At 47.8% G+C, this 22,514-nt stretch overlaps 1 protein-coding gene across 7 annotated transcripts in view; it reads left to right on the forward strand.

The window, feature by feature from the left end:
• The window catches only part of APC (APC regulator of Wnt signaling pathway), an 897,802-nt gene that overhangs the window by 351,316 nt on the left and 523,972 nt on the right, over positions 1 to 22,514 (forward strand). For 3 of the 7 annotated variants that reach the window (XM_078675504.1, XM_078675506.1, XM_078675509.1), the window contains exon 1: positions 12,703 to 12,868. The exons of the other annotated variants lie outside the window; for them this stretch is intronic. The gene's annotated coding sequence lies outside the window, so the exon portion shown is untranslated. Of the gene's footprint in view, positions 1 to 12,702; positions 12,869 to 22,514 lie in introns of those variants that run through there. 7 annotated transcript variants of the gene reach the window in all.

A 22,514-nucleotide genomic window follows, 5' to 3' on the forward strand; every position in this document is an offset into this window, starting at 1 on the left:
GAACATATACAGTGTTCCATGCATGCAAGGAGACCACAATAACAAAAAACAATTGCTTACATTATGCCAACTAATGTAAATAACATTGTTATTACATGATGCCATTTGTAAGTGGAGAACTGCCGTGAAGTTGTTGCTTCTCTATGCCAATGCCTATTTGCTGTGCTGCTTTCAGTGCTTTCGTTCCTGGAGGGGCGAGGGCACATTACACACGCTGGTGGTGATGCTGCGAAGAGGGCAGGCCTCACCTGGCACCGACATTGCAGCATTGACAATGTCTATTGACATTAACAACACCTATAGCTCTCAGATTGCAGAGACGTATTGGCTTTTCCAATGATTGTTCCTTTTGCCATTATGAATGTAATATTGTGCCCTTGTCTGGAGCTGCAGCACGGCCAGGGTCCCTCTGTTAGAATTGAAGGCCTGGGGTGAGCTAAGTCATGCCCAGGGTTTGCCTTGAGTGGATGGTTTGGCTCTAAATTTCTTGGCCAGAAGGTTATTTTGAGAACTACTTCAGTTCAGCTGAAGACACGGTGGTGACAACACCATTGCATTGCGAACTACACTTGCCACAGTCCTTAGGGGCGATCCCGCTGGTGTGTGAGTAGTGTGCGACCCCACCCCCATTTGTAATGTTAAAGCTCCCTCGAGCAGTTGGCTGACGAGCCTGGGACCCCGCACCTGCGTGCCTGAGTGGTACTAAACCTGGCAATATTTGGCAGCCACCGGCAACCCCAGAACACTGCCTAATCCCTGCTGATGAGGGGTAAATACCCCGAAACACGTGTCCAGGGATGGCGAAGATAGCAGAGAATCGAAAGAAGATGCATCGCGGAACACAAACTACACTTGCCACAGTCCTTAGGGGCGATCCCGCTGGTGTGTGAGTAGTGTGCGACCCCACCCTCATTTGTACCATTGCATTGCAAGCTGGGCTTGCAAACCTAAACATCAGGTCAGTATTCAGATCCTTTTTAGGTCGAGGCCTCGTCCGCACTGCTGTAAGCAGTGGTGGGCGGAGCCGAAGATTTAATGATGTCTAGTATGGGGGCTTGAACCCGCCCCTCTTCTCCATTGGCTGGCCTCGTAAATGCTGGCCAGCCATTGGAGGAGAGGGGCGTCACTCGGTTCTAGCCCCGGCTTGAGCAGATTCGGGGGCGTTTTTCTCTTTTTTTAAGCCCGCCCCTTTTCTAGTGGTGGGCGTTACACCCTCCCTCTCGCCGAGGTCCCCTTTGCTACCTCCTGTATTTTGTTTGCTCACAATTGTCACTTTTGCCTCATGTAACTTAACGTCTTCTTTTGTAACTTGTTCACTCGTAATCTTCTCATGTATCATTTCTGTTCCTATTGTGAAGAGCTCTGACGCACCGCCTGCAGTGACCTGAAGGGGCCGCCGCGCTGCCCGCGGCGACCCGGAAGTGCTTCCCCCCAGGACCCGGATCCAGGCCGGGGTTTTCCTCTTTACCAGCATTTGCTGGACATAATTGTGTGTGAATAGCCGATTTTTTAACATGTGTTTTTACTTGTTATTTTCGTCCTGCCTGCGGCCTAAAGGCACGCATTTCATTCATGCCGACTTCAGTATTAACAAACTCTAGCTTTGTTATTATTGCATCATGTTCGGTGCTGCTTTCCAAACTCACTCCTGGCTGCCTGTTTGAGAGGAAGATTACAACTTTAAAGATTACAACCGGCAGGGGGAGGAGTACTTGAGGCAGATTCCATCACTGTCCATCCGTGAGGTTTCCCGTAAGTGCCCCTTTTTCTCCCAGACCGGACTACGGTGCTCTCCGATCCCCCTAGTTGATTTACTGTACGCTGCGGTATGCTGCTGACGGTGTTCTGCATGTGCCGGGACCGCTCGGAACTCGCCTTCTCACTGGACGTGGATCCGGACTTCTAACTCCAGATCTTCCTTGCTTTATGCGAGCTAGAGAGTGGGGTGCCGTCCGTGGAAAGCACGGTGAGTCCGATTTTTTCCTACATTGGGTGCTGTTGATTCGGAGAGTGATTCTGCAGATCGTCCTCGGACACTATCTCGTGGCAAGGACCCATTTTAATATTCCTTCATTGACTTCTGTGTAAGGCGATTGAACCACGCTAAACCGAAGCAATACCACCTAACTTTTATTATGAAATGACTTCCCAGCAGGTAGCGCCTCATTTGAGGTCAGTCTGCAGTGACTGTGTATTTGTAGCAGTGGCCATGCGAGCTCCCTATATTGTCCTGAAGTCAGCACATAGGCCGACCACATTTGGATAAAAGATTATTGGGAGAAAATGATGGTGAAAGGTTTATGATACATTTGTGTAGTCAATTCAACCCATCCTGCCTGCCACATTTAAAGTGTTTTCATCTACTTCGAGAAGTAATCTTAGCTTCTTTGGGACATTTTATCACATCTTTGCAACATTTTATCACATATATTTAACTTTTTTAGAGTGATAAAATATCATTGTTAATTTCAGTGAAATTCTATGTTCGAAAATGCACCACGAAAGTTGTTCAACAGTACCACCCCTGAAGGTAAACCAGATTTAGCTGCCTTCCGAGAGAGGGAAGGCAAAACTCATAGGAAACAATCAAGGCAAAGCCAAAGGACCCTGCTCCCGTGTTCTAAAGCATGCGCAAATGACGTGGCAATCGAGGTTATGGTGATACTGGCGGTCGTAATGGTGGACGTTATGGTATTGGTTATAATGGTAAGGGAGGTGGTTGTCAAAATGGCGGTGTTCCGTAAGTGGTGAGTGAGACCAGGAAAAGCTTGTATTAAGAGGTGGGAAGGCAGTACTACCCTCCCCCACCTGCTCATTCTGTGTCTCCTTAAGCTTGAAAATGAGCCGCTTTGAGTTGTGAGGCAAATTCTGTATAGACGGGCACAGGGCGAGACAGCGGGGAGGGTCACGGTCTCCGCCCGACTACAGTTGGGCGATCTCCCTGGCATAACCGGGAGCCGTAGTGTACCCCTCCCTCCACACACACACACACACACACCTCTCGGAGGACGCCCGTGGCCCTTTCCCGGGTACTAAAGAATACACTCACCCGGGTAAATCTGTTCATCCCTCCAGGCTGGTGGTCCTAGCATTGGTATTCATCTGTAGCTAACCGACTTATTATTGGGTCATAATCCCAGGCTTGGCAGGCAGCCTGGTGCTAACTGCACCCTCTGGGAATGTTTGGCGTATGGTTTCCTCTGGGTAAATGGTGTGAGGATAGTTGCAGCAGTTTAGGAGGCCACAGCTCTTCCTTCCTGGGCAGGGCACCTCGGGGAGCGGATGCTTTCACTTTCGCTTCAGAGTTTCGCCCTCTCGCCCAGCTCCTGCTTCTGTGCCGTCGACCTCCGGCACAGCGCATCCTCTACCACAGCCGCCGCCACATCGGCCGCCGCCACATCGGCCGCCACCACATCCACCGCCACCACATCCACCGCCACCACATCCACCGCCACCACATCCACCGCCACCACATCCACCACTGTGTGTGTGCGTGTGTGCGTGTGTGCGTGTGTGTGTGTGCGTGTGTGCGTGTGTGTGTGTGCGTGTGTGTGTGCGTGTGTGTGTGTGTGTGTGTGTGTGTGTGTGTGTGTGTGTGTGTGTGTGGCTCTGTGTGTGTGCAAATGCGATAGGTCTCGCATTTGCGAGAGATTAAGCTATTGGCATTGTAAATGACAATGCCATTTATTTATGAGTTTTCAAAACCAACACATAAATAGAAAATGTGTCATTTACAATGCCAATAGCTCTAACCTTTGCAAAGGCGACACAGTTGCATTGTAAATGCTTGTTCATTATTGGATTTGCAACTTGAGGGGGACATTTTTGTAGATAGGGTTTTACCAATGGGATGCTCAATTTCATGTTCACTGTTTCGACTGTTCAGTTCCTTTTTGCAATGGATTTTGCCTTCAGGATTAGTTCAGTTCATGTTATATATTATCTGGATGATTACTTGTTTGTCGTACAGGCATGTTTCTATAGTGGGGGTAAACTTTATGAGCTTTTCAGCAAGTAGTGCAGGGAGGCACCTCCGTTGGCACCTGAGGAGATTGAGGGTCCCAATACAGTTTTTAAATTTCCAGGCAGTAAGTTGGACATATTTCAGATGGAACTGATCCTGCTTCTTTATAAATTGCTGGAAGAAGGAGTTTGGTCAAAGAAGTTGAGGCAGGTGCAAGTGTTGCCAGATCATCTACATTTTGCATGTAGGCTAGTGAGAGCAGGAAGGGAATTTTGCAGACATTTGGAATTTCTGATGTCCGGTACTGTGATGTCATATCGGACTTCAGCTGAAGGTAAGTGTGAGAGAAGATTTGAGGATATGGATTGCTGTTTTTAAAATGTTTTGAACAGAGTGACAGTGTATTCAGAGCAAGATGAATGGTAGTTGCAGGTTCAGGTATATTCAGATGTCATAGGTTCAAACTGCTTAGCTTGTTTTGGGATATGAGATGGTACGCAGAGCCCTGGCCAGGTAGTTTGGTGCAAGTTTGGAAGAGCATTGTTTTTTCTGAAATTCTTCCTGTTGGTTGTGACAGTGATACGGTTGGGTAGAGTTTTAGCTAATTGGAAGGTGACTTTTAATGTGAATAATGAAACTGTTGTAGAGGTTGTGAATAGTTAGAAGGCAAAGGATGAGAGTTTTGAGATTACTGCATGTATTTGTTCTAGGCTTCTTGAAATGTATTTAGTTTTTTGACTAGGCATGTTCCAGGAACAGTCAATAACCTTGTGGATGCATTGTTTCCTTCACATTGGTGGAGATTCCGTGGGCTGACCTTGGGTGCGGACGAGGCAAGTACCAGGATGCCACAGGAACTATGGGACGTTGGCGACTGAGGGTGCTGGAGCTGGTGAATAAATCATGGGAAAGGAGGAGCAATAGAGGGATACTGACCAGCTCTCCACTCTGAACCATACAACAAGCATTTACAATGCAACGGGCTCGTCTTTGCAAAAGTTAGAGCTATTGGCATTGTAAATGACATTATTTTTATTTATGTGTTGGTTTTGAAAACAGATAAATAAATGGCATTGTCATTTCCAATGCCAATAGCTTAATCTCTCGCAAATGCGAGACCTATTGCATTTGCACCCACACAGAGAGCCCCACACACACACACACACACACAGCCACACACACACACACAGCCACACACACACAGCCACACACACACACACACACACACACACACACACATCAAATTTCGGTTACACATGCCATGATTGAAACTGACCTCACCAGGTCACAATCCAGTCGAATTCAGACCCTGAACTCGCTCGGCCGCATTGTCAGTTTTGTCCGGAGGGGGTGGGGAGAGAAACCGAAACTCGGGAGCTCCGTGCTGTCACGGGGGAAAGCAGGCCTACCTCCATTGTGTTGGCGACGTCGCGAGGTAAGTAGGGGCTTTCACGAACAATGGTTTACCATCATTTTTTAACGGGTATTAGGTGGTCTAGAGGGGCTATATCTAGAACGGGAACACTCACTATACCCTTGGATGGATGATCTTTTTGAACTCTGCAACGAAGCCTCAGGCGACGCGCACAGTAAATAGGAAGGGAAGTGGATGAAGATAGTGCACTCAGAAAGTGATCGAAGGCATGCACTGTCTTAGGTGCTAGTGCCAGGGGGTAATATCGTTTCACGCACACTGAAATGTCACAAGGCTTAATGGGAAATGATCAGTGCTAGGCCCGCCAGCCTCTCCCTGGGAACCCACTAGACCGTTGACGTGGCGACGGCAAGGAGGAAGAGGACGCACACAACGGAAGCCTGTTACCGCCCCACACACATTTATTTCAAAATCCACTCTCAACCCTGCTAAATTAGGCAGGGGAGCGGAGAGTACCGGCTGTTGAAAGTACAGAGTATGAAGAACCCAAATCCCTCTATACAATAGCTAATCAATCTAGCCGTGCACGTATACCAGACAGCGAACTCCAGTCTCAGCAAGACCCCCATTCTATGTACTCACGGGCCATTGCTGGCCGTGCTCCAAGGTTCACAGACCCCAAAACTCTGCTCGTTCGTACTCTCCTGACGTCACTGACTGCCGCCGGACCCACCGAGCGCCGTTTACTGAATGAGAAGTCACCGGGCCACGCAGTGCACACAACATCGGGCCCGAACTCCCAGATGCAAGGGAGAGGTCTCGCTCCCTAAGTGCTCACCAAGAGTGAAGAGGGGAAGAGACCCATACCCTGGCGGTAGAGGAAGCTTCTGGTCGACAGGTCGGCGCCCGATCTGACGGAGCACACGCCATAGTGCTCGAGCTCGCACACAGGATTAGCCAGAAGAAAAAAACAAGCGCTCCACGCTCTCGCCATTTGTCACTAAGCCCCGTACTTTGCAGACTGGGAGGCGTGTTTTTCTTTCTCCCCTCTTCTCCATTGGCTGGAATGTAAACAACGGGCGTGTTTTTGACTTGTTGTTTACATTCCAGCCAATGGAGAAGAGGAGAGAAAGAAACGAAAAACGCGCCCCCCCCCCCAATCCGAAAAAGACGGGGCTTAGAGCGAGAGAATGACGTCACTGAGACCTCTTCTCCAATGGCTGGCCACCGTTTAGGAGGCCAGCCAATGGAGAAGAGGGGCGGGTTTAACCTCGCTACTCAGTCATTAAATCTCGCCAGCGAGACTGTGCATGTGCGCAGCCTACGCTACCCGAGACCTAAAAAGTGACCTGATTGTAATGAGCACTGTACACTTTCAAAATACCTGGGGCAGTCGTTGTAACTAATCTCTGCCAAAGGCTGGCTCCACCAAATTACCAGTCCTGCTCAGTTTCAAGTGTTCTGTACTCTAAATTTTAAAAGTTGGTTAGCTCACCATACATACTTTCACATCATAAACAGAACCAGAAAAAGCTGTGAAAGGTCAGAAAGTACCTCACATAAGCACCACCAAAGGAGCCTCACATAAGCATCACCAAAGGCGCTCACGTTGTCATCATTGGTACCTTTCATGACCGAAAAAGAACAAAAATGTTTTATTGTGCCCAAGTTTTATAGTTTGTGAGAGAAGGTGAAGAAAGAAACCAAGTGTAGTGTTGATGCTTGGGTCATCCATCACCCAAATGGACCCAGTAACGTAAAAGAAGAAAATTGCTTCTCCAAGCTAAAATGAGTTGTGACTCACTTGCAGTTGTACATACTTTATTATTCGCAGTGATTGCACTCTGATGAAAAGAACAGCATGTTTTAGACCATTTCAGTTAGAACAGCCGACATGTTTCATTGCTTAATTATTTTCGGCAATTTCATCAGGGCTCTGGGACCTCACCGGTGCTACAAGCGCAGTCCGGTGGTTGCCAACAGGACTCGTACCAGCAACACACTCGTAGGTGAGGACACCCAAATGTTGGCCTCGCTTCCCCTTCATGAAAATAGCAGCCGCCAATCGTCAGCCGCTATACCGGTCGTCTGGGCTGCATTCTCCTCCAGGACAGGAGGAGAAAGCCAGTGGGTCTGCCTTGATTATAATGACACCCCCCTCATATTGTGTAGTTGCATTTTGTATAGATGGGGGGGGGGGGGGGGGTTCTGTTGTCATTTTGGAGTTCGAGAACACACTTGGTAGTAACATGATATGAATGTTTCACCAGAGTAATTTCCATCTACTTGAATGTATATATTTGTAGTTTAATGTTAAGTATTTAGTAGTGTGTGTAATAAAAGTACTTTTCCTTTTCAATAGGAAAAGCGCTGACTGGACAATGATTTATTGAGTGTTGTGTACCAGCAGATTAGTGTTACTAGCCAACGTGGCTTCCTGTGAGTAGACCTTGGATTGCTCTGCTTCATTACTCTTGAGAGTCAAGAGCTACTATAGGGTAATTGGTTACCAATAAAAAGGCAATGTTGGTAACGACTCTTCATCCTTGGCAACTAATAACCCAATTTCTCACTCTGACCAATTAGGGAAGGGTGAAAACATTGTACTGTATGGGGTTGATCTCGTATGTCTGGTGAAGACATGGCAGAATGCACAAGGCGCTAGGAGGTCTAGTTTGGCCAACAAAACTGTTAAGAATGCACAAATTTAGAACTGGGGCAGCTACAAGAGCATTGAGGTTAGATTTTTCTGAGCGTGTGTGGAAGATAGATTGAAATCAGAGTGCTGTGGGAGATACATTAGGTTAGACCAGAATCCAAAAATTCCTTGAAGTGTTTGTATGTTAAATGGTTTTTTTGGTCGATGCAGATTATGTTGCTGGATCAGTGGGTGGTGTGACCACAGTTTGGATCGTGGGGCAGTACTTCAAACAGTGTGCCGCCAAGCAAGCTGCGATGAGAATTTTCGAGAAAGCAGCTTGGGTTGGTAGTGTCTGCATTGTGATTTTGTGATGGTGGGGTTTGGGGACCTGTAGGGCATTGCACCGCCAGCCCGACGAGGAGCAACCGCCCAATGATGACGCATGACATCCTTCGGGTGTGTGAGGGCAACAAGAGACAAGATTTGTCTTTCCCAGCACTCCCCCTCACTCCTTTCACTGAGTCCGTGATCTAGCACCTCGTACCCATTCCCCTACATTTCCTATCTGGAACAGTGCCCCCCTTTGTGTTGACTTTGGGGTGGGAGAATTGCTATGATGTGGAATCAGCTGTTGCGTTGCCTCACTGATCATTTTGAAAAGTGGAAGGGGGTGTTTACCCAAACTTATTATTGCTACATCTAAGAGGGAGAACAATCTGGTTAAGTTGTCAGGACTTGGATTGCTGAAAGATATGAAAAGGGACCTGTGGAGCCTTGAAAGAGTTGTGGTTGGGAGGCGTACATTACATGGATTGAGTTACTGCATAGTAAGTATGAAGAAAGGCTAGGAAGACATCATTGAAAGGTGACCAGAGAGATGAAGGGATATTATGTGGAGCAGAGCAAAGGTGTGGAGAAACACAAGGAGATTGTGCTGGATGGCCAAACAGCTATGGGTAACCCCCACTTTAACAGTGACTGTAAGGTAGTTTAGACTGAGGAGGGGGGGGCAGGAAAACACTTTCCTGGGTGGCAGGGCAAATGGGTGGTCAAAAATACGTAAGGATGGTTGGGTTCATTACACGGTGAACTACGTTAGCTCAATGGGTGTGGGGTCCATGGTCGGTTACAGGTGAAACAGGAGATGGGTGACAAGAGCTGCAAAGAGTAACTTCATGATGGAAAGTAGAATAAAGTTTGCCTGTGGTTGGATGTTTTCTTTGGATGTGTTGTGGGAAATGTAAAGGTTGGAATGGTCAGCATCAAGTCATTGTATTAGTATGGTCAAATGTTGGGCTGTACGGAGTATGCCAGATGTACTGTTGTATGAGACCTGTTCTGTTAAAGTAGCCTTCTGACTTTAGTGAAAAGTTAAGTTCTTATTTTGTAATGTTGGATTCAGGGACCCTTGGACTAGAGACGTTTTCCTTTCGGTGTCATGGTTTACTGGTATTGTTTGTATAACCACCAATGTCAGTTTGTATAATTCTGGTGGGTCTTCTTGGCCCTGGATAACCCGACTTGGACAAAATGGCAGGATGCTTACTGCAAGATTCTTCCTTTGTACTGTCTATGTGGTATCTCTATAAACCAATAACGTTTTTTTGTTTGTTTTTTCAAAGGCCTTTTGGGATTGTTGCAGGACAGACAATTCCTGATAGGTGGAGTGGCACTACGATCACTCAGAGGTGGTAAAGCAGGGGAGGGGAAGCAAAGGTTATACTGGGTGACTTTGATGGAATCAAACTAAGTAAGATGAGTTTTGTGTGGCTGGATGTTTTCTTGGTCTGTGTTGTGGGAGGTTCAAGGTGGGAATGGGAGGCATTAAGTCATTGTATCGGTGATGTCAAAGGTTAGGCTGTAATGTGTCGACAAGGGGTAATGTAGCAGACTTGTTATTTTAAAGTGTTGGAGTGTTAATTGTGACATCTAAACCAAGGTAATATTTAACACATAAAACCTAGATGTATTCTTATTGAAACTTCATTTGAAATTATGCCATGGGCCATTTCACCATTGGGGAATGGTGTTCTTTCCAAGACTTTAAGTGGAGTGGGTCCCCATCGGTCTCTCACTCTGCAGTAATTAAAAACTGACTTTGAAACGGGTCCCTATTAGGTCCTAAGTTGATGTCCATTACAGACTAATTTCTCAACAAGAATACCTCAACAATGACTACAACAACCATTAAGGTAAGCCATGTCATGAGGTAGCTCACGTTTAGATTTCACATTTTGTGCTTAATTTACTTACCGAACAGTATTTGCCTTTGTGAAGGTTCTGTTTTCCTGTAGTTCTTTTCATGCAGCATATAAATGTTGTAGTGTGCGAACTGGGAAATGGGTGGGCTGTGGTGTGGGTGTTTGTGCAAGTTCAGGTTGTGAGTGGTTGTTTGTAGTGGTCATGAGCTGCAATTGAGAGTTCTGCCGTTGAGGCTGACGATAGGTGCTGTGAGTGTTTCGCACTATCAGTGGCTCATAAAGGTGCTTTGAATGAATGCTCATCCAATCCTTGGCCCCTCTGCAGAGCGCACAGAGCAATGGTGACATGTTACTTGTAATTATGGTAATCACGACAATAAGTGGAGAAGGTGCAAAACTGGTAAAATATTGACCTACTGAAAACAAAAGGAAATGAGTGCTTCCAGAGGAATGGGTGTGAGGGATGGGGAAATTAAGGAGATGCAAATAAGTTGGTGCAGATAGAGTGAAAAGAGGATGCAGAAGAGGAAATATGTGTGAAATATGCAGATAGGTTTCAAAAAGATGTAGGAAGAAAAAGGGTGCCTCCCACAAATATGCTGTAGAAGAAAGTAATATGAGTGGGAGAACAGTAGCGCTTGCAAAACTCGGAAGACCATTGCTCTTGCCACAGACCTAAGCAAGGTTTAATTGTTTCATATCTTCAGAATTGAAACGTTTCAAATCCAAATTTTGTCAACAGTATTATTAATCATTAATCTGATACAGCAAACAAGTATTCCCAAAGCCAATAGGTCTGGCTTGTTGTAGGCACATATCTGTTATTGTGTGATCTGTCTGGTTGGAATAACAGAAAGCACAGAGAGCGACACTTGAATACTAGTCGAGTGGAGCGCTGTGTGAAGCACACGATTTCACATTTTTTAAACCAAGTTCTTAATTACATAGGCCACATCTATTGGAAATGGTTCATAATGGCACTAATCTGGCCATGCTCCTTTTAAAGACCCTCCGCCCCCACCTTTTAAATCAAACTTAAAGCCCTGGTTTTGTTACTTGAGAATATCACAGCATACCTCAATTTGGCAAAGCTGGGCAAAAAAACATTTGGCAAGGCATTTTGATTCTGCCTTAGTGGTTCAGCAATATGTTGGATAATGTTAATGTTTAAAAAAAGGTAGGCTGTCATTCTTTTTACAGGAAACGGTGCACTTTAGAGGTCTGACCTTCAATTAAAAAGACTTCTCAAAAGTATTGGTAAGGCATTGCACAAAAATGAGATGCTTCGCTCAGTTTTTTGTGTTTAGCAATGTGTTTACAATCTGCGTGTTTGTGTTTAGTGTTTTATCAAAATGAAGTGCCCCTGAAGGGAGCAGAATGAGCTGACTCTATTTGGCCCACGACTCGGCATACCCTGCCATTTTAGGGCAAACAAGGGGGTGAGTGAAAAGTTTCAGCGCTACGTCCATCATCTCCTTGTGTTAGCTTTATTCGCCCTAAGCTGGCAGGGTATGCCTAGGCGTGGGTCCCTTGCTCACTATGCCACTTGATTCAATCTAGCCTGGCTGATGAGGGATGAAACTCCGAAACTGGTCCCAGAATGCTTCTTTCCGGTCCAGGGAAGATTCAGCTTGGCAGTTCAGGCTGGACTGTTCACATGAAGAACAGAGACAAGACTGATTTGCATATAGCTGGGTCTGAACTGGGGTGGCAAAGTGAGCTAAAGAACGATGATGGATTCAACCCAGATCTGTGACTGGAGGTGAGTGTCAGAAAAGTGTCAGCGTTCCCGTCCAATCTCCATGTGATTGCTTACACTATTCGATGCAAGAGTATTAAATGTTTAGAAGGGGTGTTTAAATCTAATTCAGGATAGGTTTTGGACCAGAATGAAGTTTTAGGGGTGAAACTTAGGCTGTAGAAAGAGTGCCCGTGAAGCTCTACGGTGAAGCATTTAACTATTTTTGTAAATAAAGTGTTAATTATATTTCGAATTGTATACGGTATTAGTGAGGCTAGTGGGGATGTGCATGAAAGCGGTGTCTGGCGTGGGTGGAGGACTGTGCATGTGAGAATGCTGTGACGGGCTGTTGTGGAGGCGGTTGCCCTGCGATGGCTGAATTGTATCCCCTTACTCTTGGGATCTCTGCAATGTCCAGTCAGGCCATTTCCTTCCTGTGTGGTAAACAGTGTGAATGCCAGTGTGTGTGTCATTACATGTGGGAAGCAGCTTGTTTCCTACTCACTCTGTCGTCTACTCATGTCCCTTTCTTTGCTCGACTGCCATTTCCTCCCTGGTGACAGTCGGTTTGACCTTTCACCCTGCCCCGGCGCGCCCCAAGTCTCGCAGCTTGGCCACGCGCCAGTCTCCCGGCCGCTCGGGCATCGTGGGCGGTGTTTTGTGAGAGACAGACCATGTAACCATCTAGCTTCTCGTTCTGCACATAATACGAAAGATCTCTTCTGCCAGCAGGGTTGTCAGCTGGACGCTGCGCACGCCCCTCGAGTAGAGCAGGCCCGCCCTCTTCCTTGCTGTAGCGGTGCGTCTGCCGTGCCTACTGCTTACGATTTGATTGGCTGAGGCTCGCGCGTGGCCGTCTTGGTGGCGATGCTGTTGTGCGCGCGCGCTCGTTGTAGAGCTGGGAGCGGTGCTTGTAGAAGGTGCAGCAGCCTGGCGCAGAGATGGGGTAGGTGAAAAGAAGCAAGTCTGGCTATGTGTGTCTGCGTTTTCGTGCTCCCAGCTTGCACGTCCCCTGAGCAAACGGCTCTGTTAGGGCAGAGTATTCACGAGCGAGCAGGGAGCTCCAACCCTCACCTTTTTGACAGCTTGGGGGGATGGGTAAGAGAAGGGGGATCATGGCAGTGGGAGTGTCTAGGATGCCGTAGGTCTAAACCCAAATCTCAGCACATTGAATTAATGGCTGGAGACGGAAGTCTTGGTGAAAGGCTGAAGCCGGAAGAGTGTTGGGGGTGGGGTGGGGGGGTGTTTGATGATAAATAAAGGACGAAGGACCCCCAACCTCCGGTCTGCTATCTCCTGGTTTGGCCTTTATGGTACTGGTGCGCTACGGATGATAATCGCATGTACCCCAGATTGTCTTTGTTTGTCTCAGGATGTAATGGTTATTGTACAGTTTGTGTACGTGTTTGTATGCACCGCCGGATAATGGGAGACCTCGACGCACCGGTGCCCCCAGCGATCAATAGCAAGGATTCGCTGCCGCAACCCGCGGAGCTCCGATCCATCTAAATACGAAGCCGACACCGGTGCCTGTCACCAAAGTTCATGTATTCGTGAGGTGTGACAGTCCTTCCCACCCTTTGTAGATGTATTCATGTATGCATTTAAGTAGGTCAGCAACAAGAACATCGTTTCCATTCAGTAAGGAAGTTGATCCTCCCTTCTTTTGGATGTACAGCCGCTCACGTTTCAGTTCATTAGAGCCATGGGTTTTTTCAGGGTTTCTTGGATCATGCTAGTCCCGTGTACTCTTAACAGCAAATGCCACTAAGAACAATTTTGGGATGTCGGTCTTCTTTATGCATTAAACGTGAACATTTAATTGTGCTGTCCCAGTAACTACTTTACCATATTTAGTCTCCATTCCAGAGGTAAATAGCAGAAAAATTAACTACATTATGTACAATTCTAACCTCTCCGTAGTACTTTTTGTATGGAAACATAGATGCACATCAGCAGGCAGCGGAAGACCACATTCCTATAGTAATTGTACTCTGAGCCTTTTTACTCACTGTTGCATCTTCTGTTGGCCCACAGTCACATAAACTGTGCTTCCAAAACTCGCGTGTTTCACATGCTGGTTTTAAGTGTGCAATGTTGGGAATTCATTTGTTTAAAATCACAAGTTTCGAATGCTAATAGCTTGGAACTAATTAGGCTAGCCTAGTATAATTTAATATTTGCTTCTTGAAAGGTGGAGCAAAAGTAGTGCAAATGAAGTGTACAAATCTATCACGTGCTTTATAGGCACCATAGCATAGCTAAGTAGACTGGATTTATTGGGACTGTTGTTGTCATTCTTTTTCTCAAATCCTGACTCTGTAGGATCCACATAGCTGTATCAAAGGTTGGACGGCATGTGCTTGCCACTCTCCAGCATTCTTGGTCAGTGTCTGGAAGTTAGACATCCAAAGCCTCCATGACTCAGTTGGGTAGTTTGCGCAAGCATTCAATGACTGCTTTGTGAGACGCAATATTAATGGTTGAGGCAATTGCAATTTAACATTATTGGTTTTCACACACACTATTAAAAACAATGTTTAGTCACGGTCATTACTTTTTTTAAAATGTCTACCACTTTAGAACGAACTCACAACATAAATTAAGAACCCTAGTAAAACCATTGTCTGCTGCCGTTAGTCTTTTAGAATACATCCAAGAAAATAACTGTATGTACAGCAAATTGTACGTTGGTCTGCTGTTTGTTTTGCCAGTGGACCCCTCTTACTCTATAAGGGGTGAATGTTAGCCTATTCACTATCAGCACGATGGGTAGCCTTGGAGTAGTCACTACTACAGAGTTTTTCACAACGGAGTGTGTGGAAGTACTTTCGGGTTAATGAGTTGACTCCGAGTGAACAATGGCAGTTAGTATCTGTGTTGTGCGGTACTACCAAGGCATATGTTTATTTTAGTTTTATTTTAGAAATAAGCCAGTCTTTCAATATTAATAATAAAGCTGAATAAATTTGACTAGTATCCATTTTCGTTGGGCATTTTTGGACATTATGATCCCCTCTGCCTACTCTGACGAATTTGTTATTTTCCTGTAGTTTTCTGCCATCACTCTTCAAACTCACAACTCACGAAGCCTACCAAGCTCGCCTAACAGATTTACAGTCTTTGATTCTACTAACTGCATCTCTACAAACGGAGTTAGATTGTGGTCTGCTGTGAAAACCTGCGAACCATTTGTGAATTAATCCCTGAACTACCAAATGTACTGCCATACCATAACGGTGGCAGGTTGTGCACTACATACATGCTAATACAGGTACCATAAAATGAGAAATTCGAATGCTACTGGGTGTTGAGTCTAGCCTTTGTATACTATTAGAGACCTCCAGAGGTTAACGTGGATATTTTTTGAACAAGTGTTTACAGTCAAACAGTACTGGCTTTCTAAGAACCGTGGCTGCACATTGTTTATGGTTAGGCAGACGTAGGAGGCAGATGTACTTGAAGCATATGTGATAACCTCATGCTTCCAAGAGTCCTGTGTTCAGGGAGGGGGGCTTCTGGTCATGCTGGTGACATCTAAGTAATGTAGGGACAGTCCATAATTTGAGGATACAGGTCAATGTCAGATCTCATAGTCCCGTTGTTGAGAAATGGAAATGGTGGCAAGTGTCTTACAAATCAAAGAAGTGTGGCTGACCACGGTTAAGCACTTCAGTCTCTTAAGTAGGTTTGTGCACAAAACATCCGGAGCTAACCACACGAAGGCTCCACTGTTGTGACAGATACCAATATGTTGAGGATAAGGATGGTGCACCAGAAATAGAAGTCCAAAGATTCGCAATAATGTGGAAAAGTCCTTTATTAGTGCCCCCAGCCAACGCGTTTCGTTCCATGCGGAACTTCATCAGGGCGTAGCAATTCCGTGACGATCCCATGAGATGATCAAACAGTTTGTAAGGAGAGCGTCTAAGGTATAGATCGGTCCCGTTCGGAACAGTGTGAAAAAAACCATTAAGATCTGTGATGGTATTTGAAGGTCGAATAAATTTAGCAACGAGTATGGATGACCTGGTGTCTTCAGACTCAAGACTGGTATAGACCACAAGAAATGGTTGTGGATCTATATACTAAAACAACAACCCTCTGTCATGTTGGGGTTAAGCTACCGACCAATATCAGTCGTACAGCTTTAAATGCATCGGTGGGGAATGGGGTATGTATAGCCCCAAACGTCTATATTAGTCTCCCCTGAAGTTTACATCTTGCTCTAGACCAAACCAGTTCCAGCAGCTCAGCCTCTTGAGCAGGTTGACTTTTAGGCACACTTTGTGCGCGATCAGGGGAGACGAATATAGACGTTTGGGCTAAGAGGTATCTGTTGCAGATGGTCCACCAAAGATTTTCTTGTTCAGCGGAACATATGTTGAGATGAGAGCAGCTATTTGGTGGAATACATGGGACAGTAGCAGCAGTTTCTATCATATACTCCATTGTTGCTCTGATGTGGTAGCACTGTACAGTATTAAACCTGTTAAATATATGTAAAGCATGTTTTCTTTGTCCACTCATAGCTCCTATTTGTGATTTCTTGTAGTGTACTCGAGGCTTTTAAATTAATGTATGATCACACATTACATCAGAGATGCCTGTGAACAGTGAATCATATTTGATTAATTTCCAAAACAAATATATCAATTAGAAATGCCGAACTGCTAAACTCTTTTCCACAGACTCTGATAGTGTGAAATGTGTGTGCCTTGATTGGGTAATCCAAAGAGTATTCGGGCAACTACACAGCTGCTTTAGGGTATTTGTAGACAGAGGGCTGAGTAGTGGATTCAAAGATCCAATCCAATCAGAAATTTGTATAGCGCGCTACTCACCCAGAGGGTCTCAAGGTGCTTAAGGGGGAGGGGTTAGCTATTGATCGAACAGCCAGGTTTTGAGTTGTTTTCTAAAGGAGAGGTGGTCCTGGGTAAGACGGAGGTGGGTGGGGAGGGAGTTCCAGGTCTTCGCCGCCAGGTAGGAGAAGGATCTTCCTCCCATGGTGGCTCTTCGGATGCGTGGAATCGTGGCGAGGGCTTGATTGGATGATCGCAGTTGGTGGGTGGGAGTGTAAAAGGTTAGGCGATTGTTGAGGTATTTGGGTCCTAGGTCGTGGAGGGCCTTGTGTGCGTGGGTGAGGAGACGGAACGTGATTCTCTTGCTGACGGGGAGCCAGTGAAGGTCTCTTAGGTGTTCGGCTATGTGGCTTTGTCGAGGTATGTCCAGGATGAGTCGAGCGGAGGCGTTCTGGATGCGTTGAAGTCTTTTCTGCAGTTTGGTTGTGGTTCCGGTGTAGAGGGTGTTACCGTAGTCCAGTCGGCTGGTGACAAGTGCTTGGGTGACCGTCTTCCTTGTTTCGATGGGGATCCATCTGAAGATCTTTCGGAGCATGCGTAGGATGTTAAAACATGATGATGAGACGGCGTTGACTTGTCTGGTCATCGAGAGGGAGGAGTCTAGGATGAAGCCCAGGTTGCGAGCATGGTCCGTTGGTTTGGGTGCGCTGCCAAGGGCCGGGGGCCACCAGGAGTCATCCCAGGCAGAGGGGGATGATCCTAGGATGAGGACTTCTGTCTTGTCTGAGTTCAGTTTTAGGCGGCTGTTCTTCATCCACTCGGCTACTTCTTTCATCCCTTCGCGTAGGTTGGTTCTGGCGGTGGTTGGGTCTTTGGTGAGGGAGAGGATTAGCTGAGTGGCGTCCACGTAGGAGATGATGTTTAGGTTGTGTTGGTGTGCGATGGATGCGAGGGGGCTCATGTAGACGTTGAAGAGGGTGGGGCTGAGTGATGATCCTTGTGGTATGCCGCAGATGACTTCGGTGGCCTCTGATCTGAAAGGGGGGAGGCGGACTCTCTGGGTTCTTCCGGCTAGGAACGAGATGATCCAATCCAATGCCTTATCTTGTATCCCGACGTTTCTGAGGCGTTGTACTAGGGTGCGGTGGCAAACCGTGTCGAACGCTGCAGAGAGGTCCAGGAGGATGAGGGCCGCTGTTTCCCCGTTGTCGAGTAGGGTTCGGATGTCGTCTGTGGCTGCGATGAGGGCGGTCTCGGTGCTGTGGTTGGCTCGGAAGCCGGACTGTGAAGGGTCGAGGGAACCGTTAGACGCAAGGAAGGCGGCGAGCTGCTTGTTGACGGTCTTCTCTATGACTTTGGCGGGGAATGGGAGGAGCGAGATGGGGCGGTAGTTCTTAAGTTCGGTGGGGTCTGCTGAAGGTTTCTTCAGAAAGGGCGCTGAGTTCGGCATGCTTCCAGCTCTCCGGGAAGGTCGCGGTGTTGAAGGGGCAGTTGATGATGTCCCAGAGTTGGGGTGCGATGGCGGAGTCGGCCTTGTTGAAGATGTGATGGGGGCATGGGTCGGTAGGCGATCCGGAGTGGATGGAGTTCATTATGCGGATGGTGTCTTCGGTGCTGATCGGGGTCCAGGCGCGGAGGGTGGCGGTGGGGGGTTTCGGTTCAGTGGTAGGGGCAGTGGTCTGGTCGCCGAAGCTGGTTGTGTATGTCTGCGATCTTGCTGTGAAAGAACGAGGCGAGAGAGTCGCAGAGGTCTTGAGAGGGAGTGATGTCGTTGTTGCCGGCGCTGGGATTGGTGAGCTCTTTGACGATGCTGAAGAGTTCCTTGCTGTTGTGGGCGTTGTTGTCTAGTCGATCCTTAAATGCTGACTTCTTGGTGGTGCGGATCAGCTGGTGGTGTTTGCGGGTGGCGTTCTTGAGGGCGGTCATGTTGTCTGTGGTTGGGTTTCTTCGCCAGGCTTTCTCGAGGGTGCGGCAGTTCTTTTTGGAGTTCTTGAGGTCGTCGTTGAACCAGGAGGCTTTTTTGCTTCCTGGCTTGTTGGGATTGTTTTTCAGGGGTGCTAGGTCGTCAGCACAGTGGGTGATCCACTGTGCGAGATTGACGGCTGCTTCATTTGGGTCCGTTGATCTGGCGGGAGCGTTTTGGTTCAGAGCTGGTCGGCAGTAATTTTGTTCCAGTTTCTGCAGGGGACCTGTTGCGGGAAGTGGTGAGTTGTGTTCTTTCTGAAGCTGAAGTGGACGCAGCTGTGGTCTGTCCAGTGGAGTCCAGTGGAGTGGCTGAAGGAGATGTGCTTGCTGGAGGAGAAGATTGGGTCGAGCGTGTGTCCGGCGTAGTGGGTGGGGGTGTTCACCAGTTGTTTGAGTCCGAAATTGGCGAGGTTGTCCAGCAGGGTGGTGGTGTTGTCGTTGTAATTCTCCAGGTGGAAGTTGAGGTCCCCTAGGAGAATGTAGTCAACGGAGGGGAGGGCGTGTGGGCTGACAAAGTCAGTGATGTCTTCGCTGAATTGTGTGCGGGGTCCTGGGGGTCTGTAAATGAGGGTGCCTCTCAGTGTGGTCTTGGGGTCGGTGTGTCTCTGGAAGTGAAGGTGTTCGGTGGCTGTGAGGGTGTCGTCGGAACTGGTCGAGATGCGGATGGTGTTCTTGTGGACGATTGCGATGCCTCCTCCTGTTTGGTTGATGCGGTCCCTTCGGATGATCTTGTATCCGTCCGGGATGGCTATGGCTATGGCTATGTCGGGCGCTGATGAGGCGTTCATCCAGGTTTCCGTGAGAAAGGCGACGTCCGGAGTTATGGTGTCGAGTAGGTTCCATAGTTCAATGGCGTGTCTGTGGACCGAACGGGTGTTGAGCAGGATGCACTTCAGGTGGTTGTTGTTGGAGCTCTGTTTGGCGTGTGCGGTTGTAGTGTGGGTCCTGATGCAGCAGAACTTGCAGGCTTGGCAGGTGAAGGGTCCATGGGTGCGTCCTGGGGCGGCTCGGTGGCAATCGGGGAGTCGGCCGGTGTTGAGTGCAGTGAGGGCTGCGGCGTCGTTTGTTTTGCGGGAGGGATGGCCTCTGCGGGAGCCAGGGAGTCTAGCGCTGGGCGCGGTCCAGGCGCGGACGGGCACGGTCCAGGCGCGGACGGGCGCAGACGGGCTTACCTTTGGCGCGCCTTCGGCGCGCATAGGGCACGCCCGCTGCGCGTTTGCCACTCTGTCATAAATGGAGCGTGGAGGGGGGCGGAGCGAGGGAGGAGCAGCTGGGAGGCGGGAGCTGGGTGGCGAGGTCCGGGGATGCTGGAGGGAACGGGGGTGGGGCCGCGGGGGAGCAGCGGCAGGGAGTGGGGAGCACAACAAATGGCACCAAAACAATGCAGGCGAGATCGGGGGCACAATCTGGCACAAATACAGGTTAATAAACAATATCGATACGATACCAGGCACAATTGCAGGCGAGATCGGGGGCACAAGTAAGGCACACCAAGGAGCGAGTGGAAAGAGAATTTTGATAATGCAGCAGGCTGTGGAATCAAAGTTGCTGGTGCTAGTACTTAGTTAATTCTGAATCCAGAGGCGTTTCAACCCTATTGGACCTGGCATTTTAACACCTTACTAGAATGGCCACGTTTTAGGTCTTGTTTGACAGTTTTACCAGTCTGTTGTTGAAGATACAGTCATTAATAAATTCAAATATATACATCTGTTGGTCTTTGGATCCGCGCTTGCTCTTAATTTCTTGTCTTTCTTAGCAATCTCTTTTCCCAGCTTCCCATTACGTGGTTTTCCTCGCTATTCTTTTGACTCTGGAACATTTTTCTTTACCGTGTTCTGATTAGTTTTCTTGTGTCCTTCGACTGCTTGCATTGAGAGAACTACCTTTTAGGTCTTGCCTAGTAGGCAGCAGATGCGCTGCTTATTGCAAGATGTACTGTTGGCTTACAGTGGACTTGGAGACCACCCATTGCTTGCTATTAGTTGGCTTTCCTGTCACTCTTGATGGCTTCTTATTCGCTAGCATATGTGGGCTTTCATTCCTCTTCTTGTGTTTATTTTATGTTATGTTATGTTATTTTTGTGCTTCTATAGCGCACGGCCACTCCAGTTGGAGCATCCCGGCGCTTTTTCGAAGGTACCCACTAAAAGAGGGAGAAACATAACACTGAAGGGAATTGTAACACACGCATGAAAGAAAAAAGAACAGCAGCGGTCTAAGGGAAAAGCCATGTTTTAAGGGCCTTTCGGAAGGACATCAGGCTAGAAGCCTGTCTTAGAGAAATCGGAAGGTCATTCCAGGCACGAGGAGCTAGATAACGAAAGGACCGACCTCCTGCTCTGGCGCGCTTAATAATGGGAACCCTCACTTTGGATAGCGCAGCAGATCTAAGAGATCTGGAAGGCTGGTACCAAGACACACGATTGGAAATATATTTTGGACCGATGCCATGTAAGGCCTTGTAGGTCGTAGTCAAAGTTTTAAAAAGAATCCTTTTATCAACCGGGAGCCAATGTAAGGTCGAAAGAAGAGCAGTGGCTCTAGCTCTTCTTGAGAGACCAAAGACCGCTCGGGCTGCAGAATTCTGAGCGACTTGAAGACGCCTGACCAGGTATTTAGGAAGCCCCAGAAATAAGACATTGGCGTAATCCAGTCTGGATCCCACCAGTGCCTGGACAATAATTTTCCTGTGCTCAATGGATACTAAAGGTAGAAATTTACGTAGCATCCGTAGGATGCCAAAACATTTCCCAGTGAGAGAGGAAATATGTGGTCCAAAAGAAAGATCATTGTCAATGATCACTCCCAAATTTTTGGCCTTCTGGGATGAGCTAACTGGGGACGACATCTCCTGCGGCCACCAGGGTTTCCAGTCCGGCTCGGAGGTGCACCCGAAAAAGAGCAGCTCCGACTTGTCGGAGTTGCATTTCAGTCCATGGTGTCCTAACCACTCGAAAACCGCACTCAGACAACCTCTGATCTGCTCGTCGTTAAACAGACCGTTCCTGTTGCTCACAAACAGGAGCTGGGTATCGTCAGCGTAGGTGACAATCCGGGCACCAAAAGACCCCGCGACCGCTGCCAGAGGAGCCATAAAGATGTTGAAAAGGAGGGGGCTCAAGATGGACCCTTGAGGAACCCCCACTTCTAGCAGCGGCATCTCAGCGGAGTACGGAGGAGCCCAGATTGTCTGTCGGCGGTCGGCTAAGAAGGATTGAAGCCACCTCCACACCGTTCCCTGCAAGCCAAAATCCCAGAGTCTAGCAAGGAGAAGCGCATGGGGAACGGTGTCGAATGCCGCCGACAGATCAAGCATGACCAATACCGCCTTTCTTCCAGCATCCAGCTCCTCCCGGATAGCGTCTGTGACTTCGAGGAGCGCAGTTTCCGTGCTGAAATTCGCACGGAAACCGGATTGGGTGTTATGTAACAGATCGTTTTCCTCGATGAAGTTAGATATCGATCTGTGAACAAACCTCTCAGTCACTTTCGCTAGAGCCGGGAGTAAGGAGATAGGTCTGTAGTTGGCATGGACCAGAGGGTCGAGTGCTGGTTTTTTCAGGAGTGGCAGGATCATGGCGCTCTTCCAAGCCTTAGGAACTACCCCAGATAGGAGTGACATGTTTAAAATGGGGTTGACCAAGTCATTTAGCACAGGTGCCAAGTTCGCTAAACACTTGGCCGGGCACGGATCCTGTGGAGATCCAGATTTAAGGTTGGACAGAATGGCAAGAGAACTTGCATTGTCCAATGGAGGAAACTCACACAACAGAGGACCATGATCGGACATGGGACACCCCAGACTCACCGGTTGCTGCTGGA

Source organism: Lissotriton helveticus, chromosome 2_1, assembly GCF_964261635.1.
Source record: "Lissotriton helveticus chromosome 2_1, aLisHel1.1, whole genome shotgun sequence".
Taxonomy (NCBI): domain Eukaryota; kingdom Metazoa; phylum Chordata; class Amphibia; order Caudata; family Salamandridae; genus Lissotriton; species Lissotriton helveticus.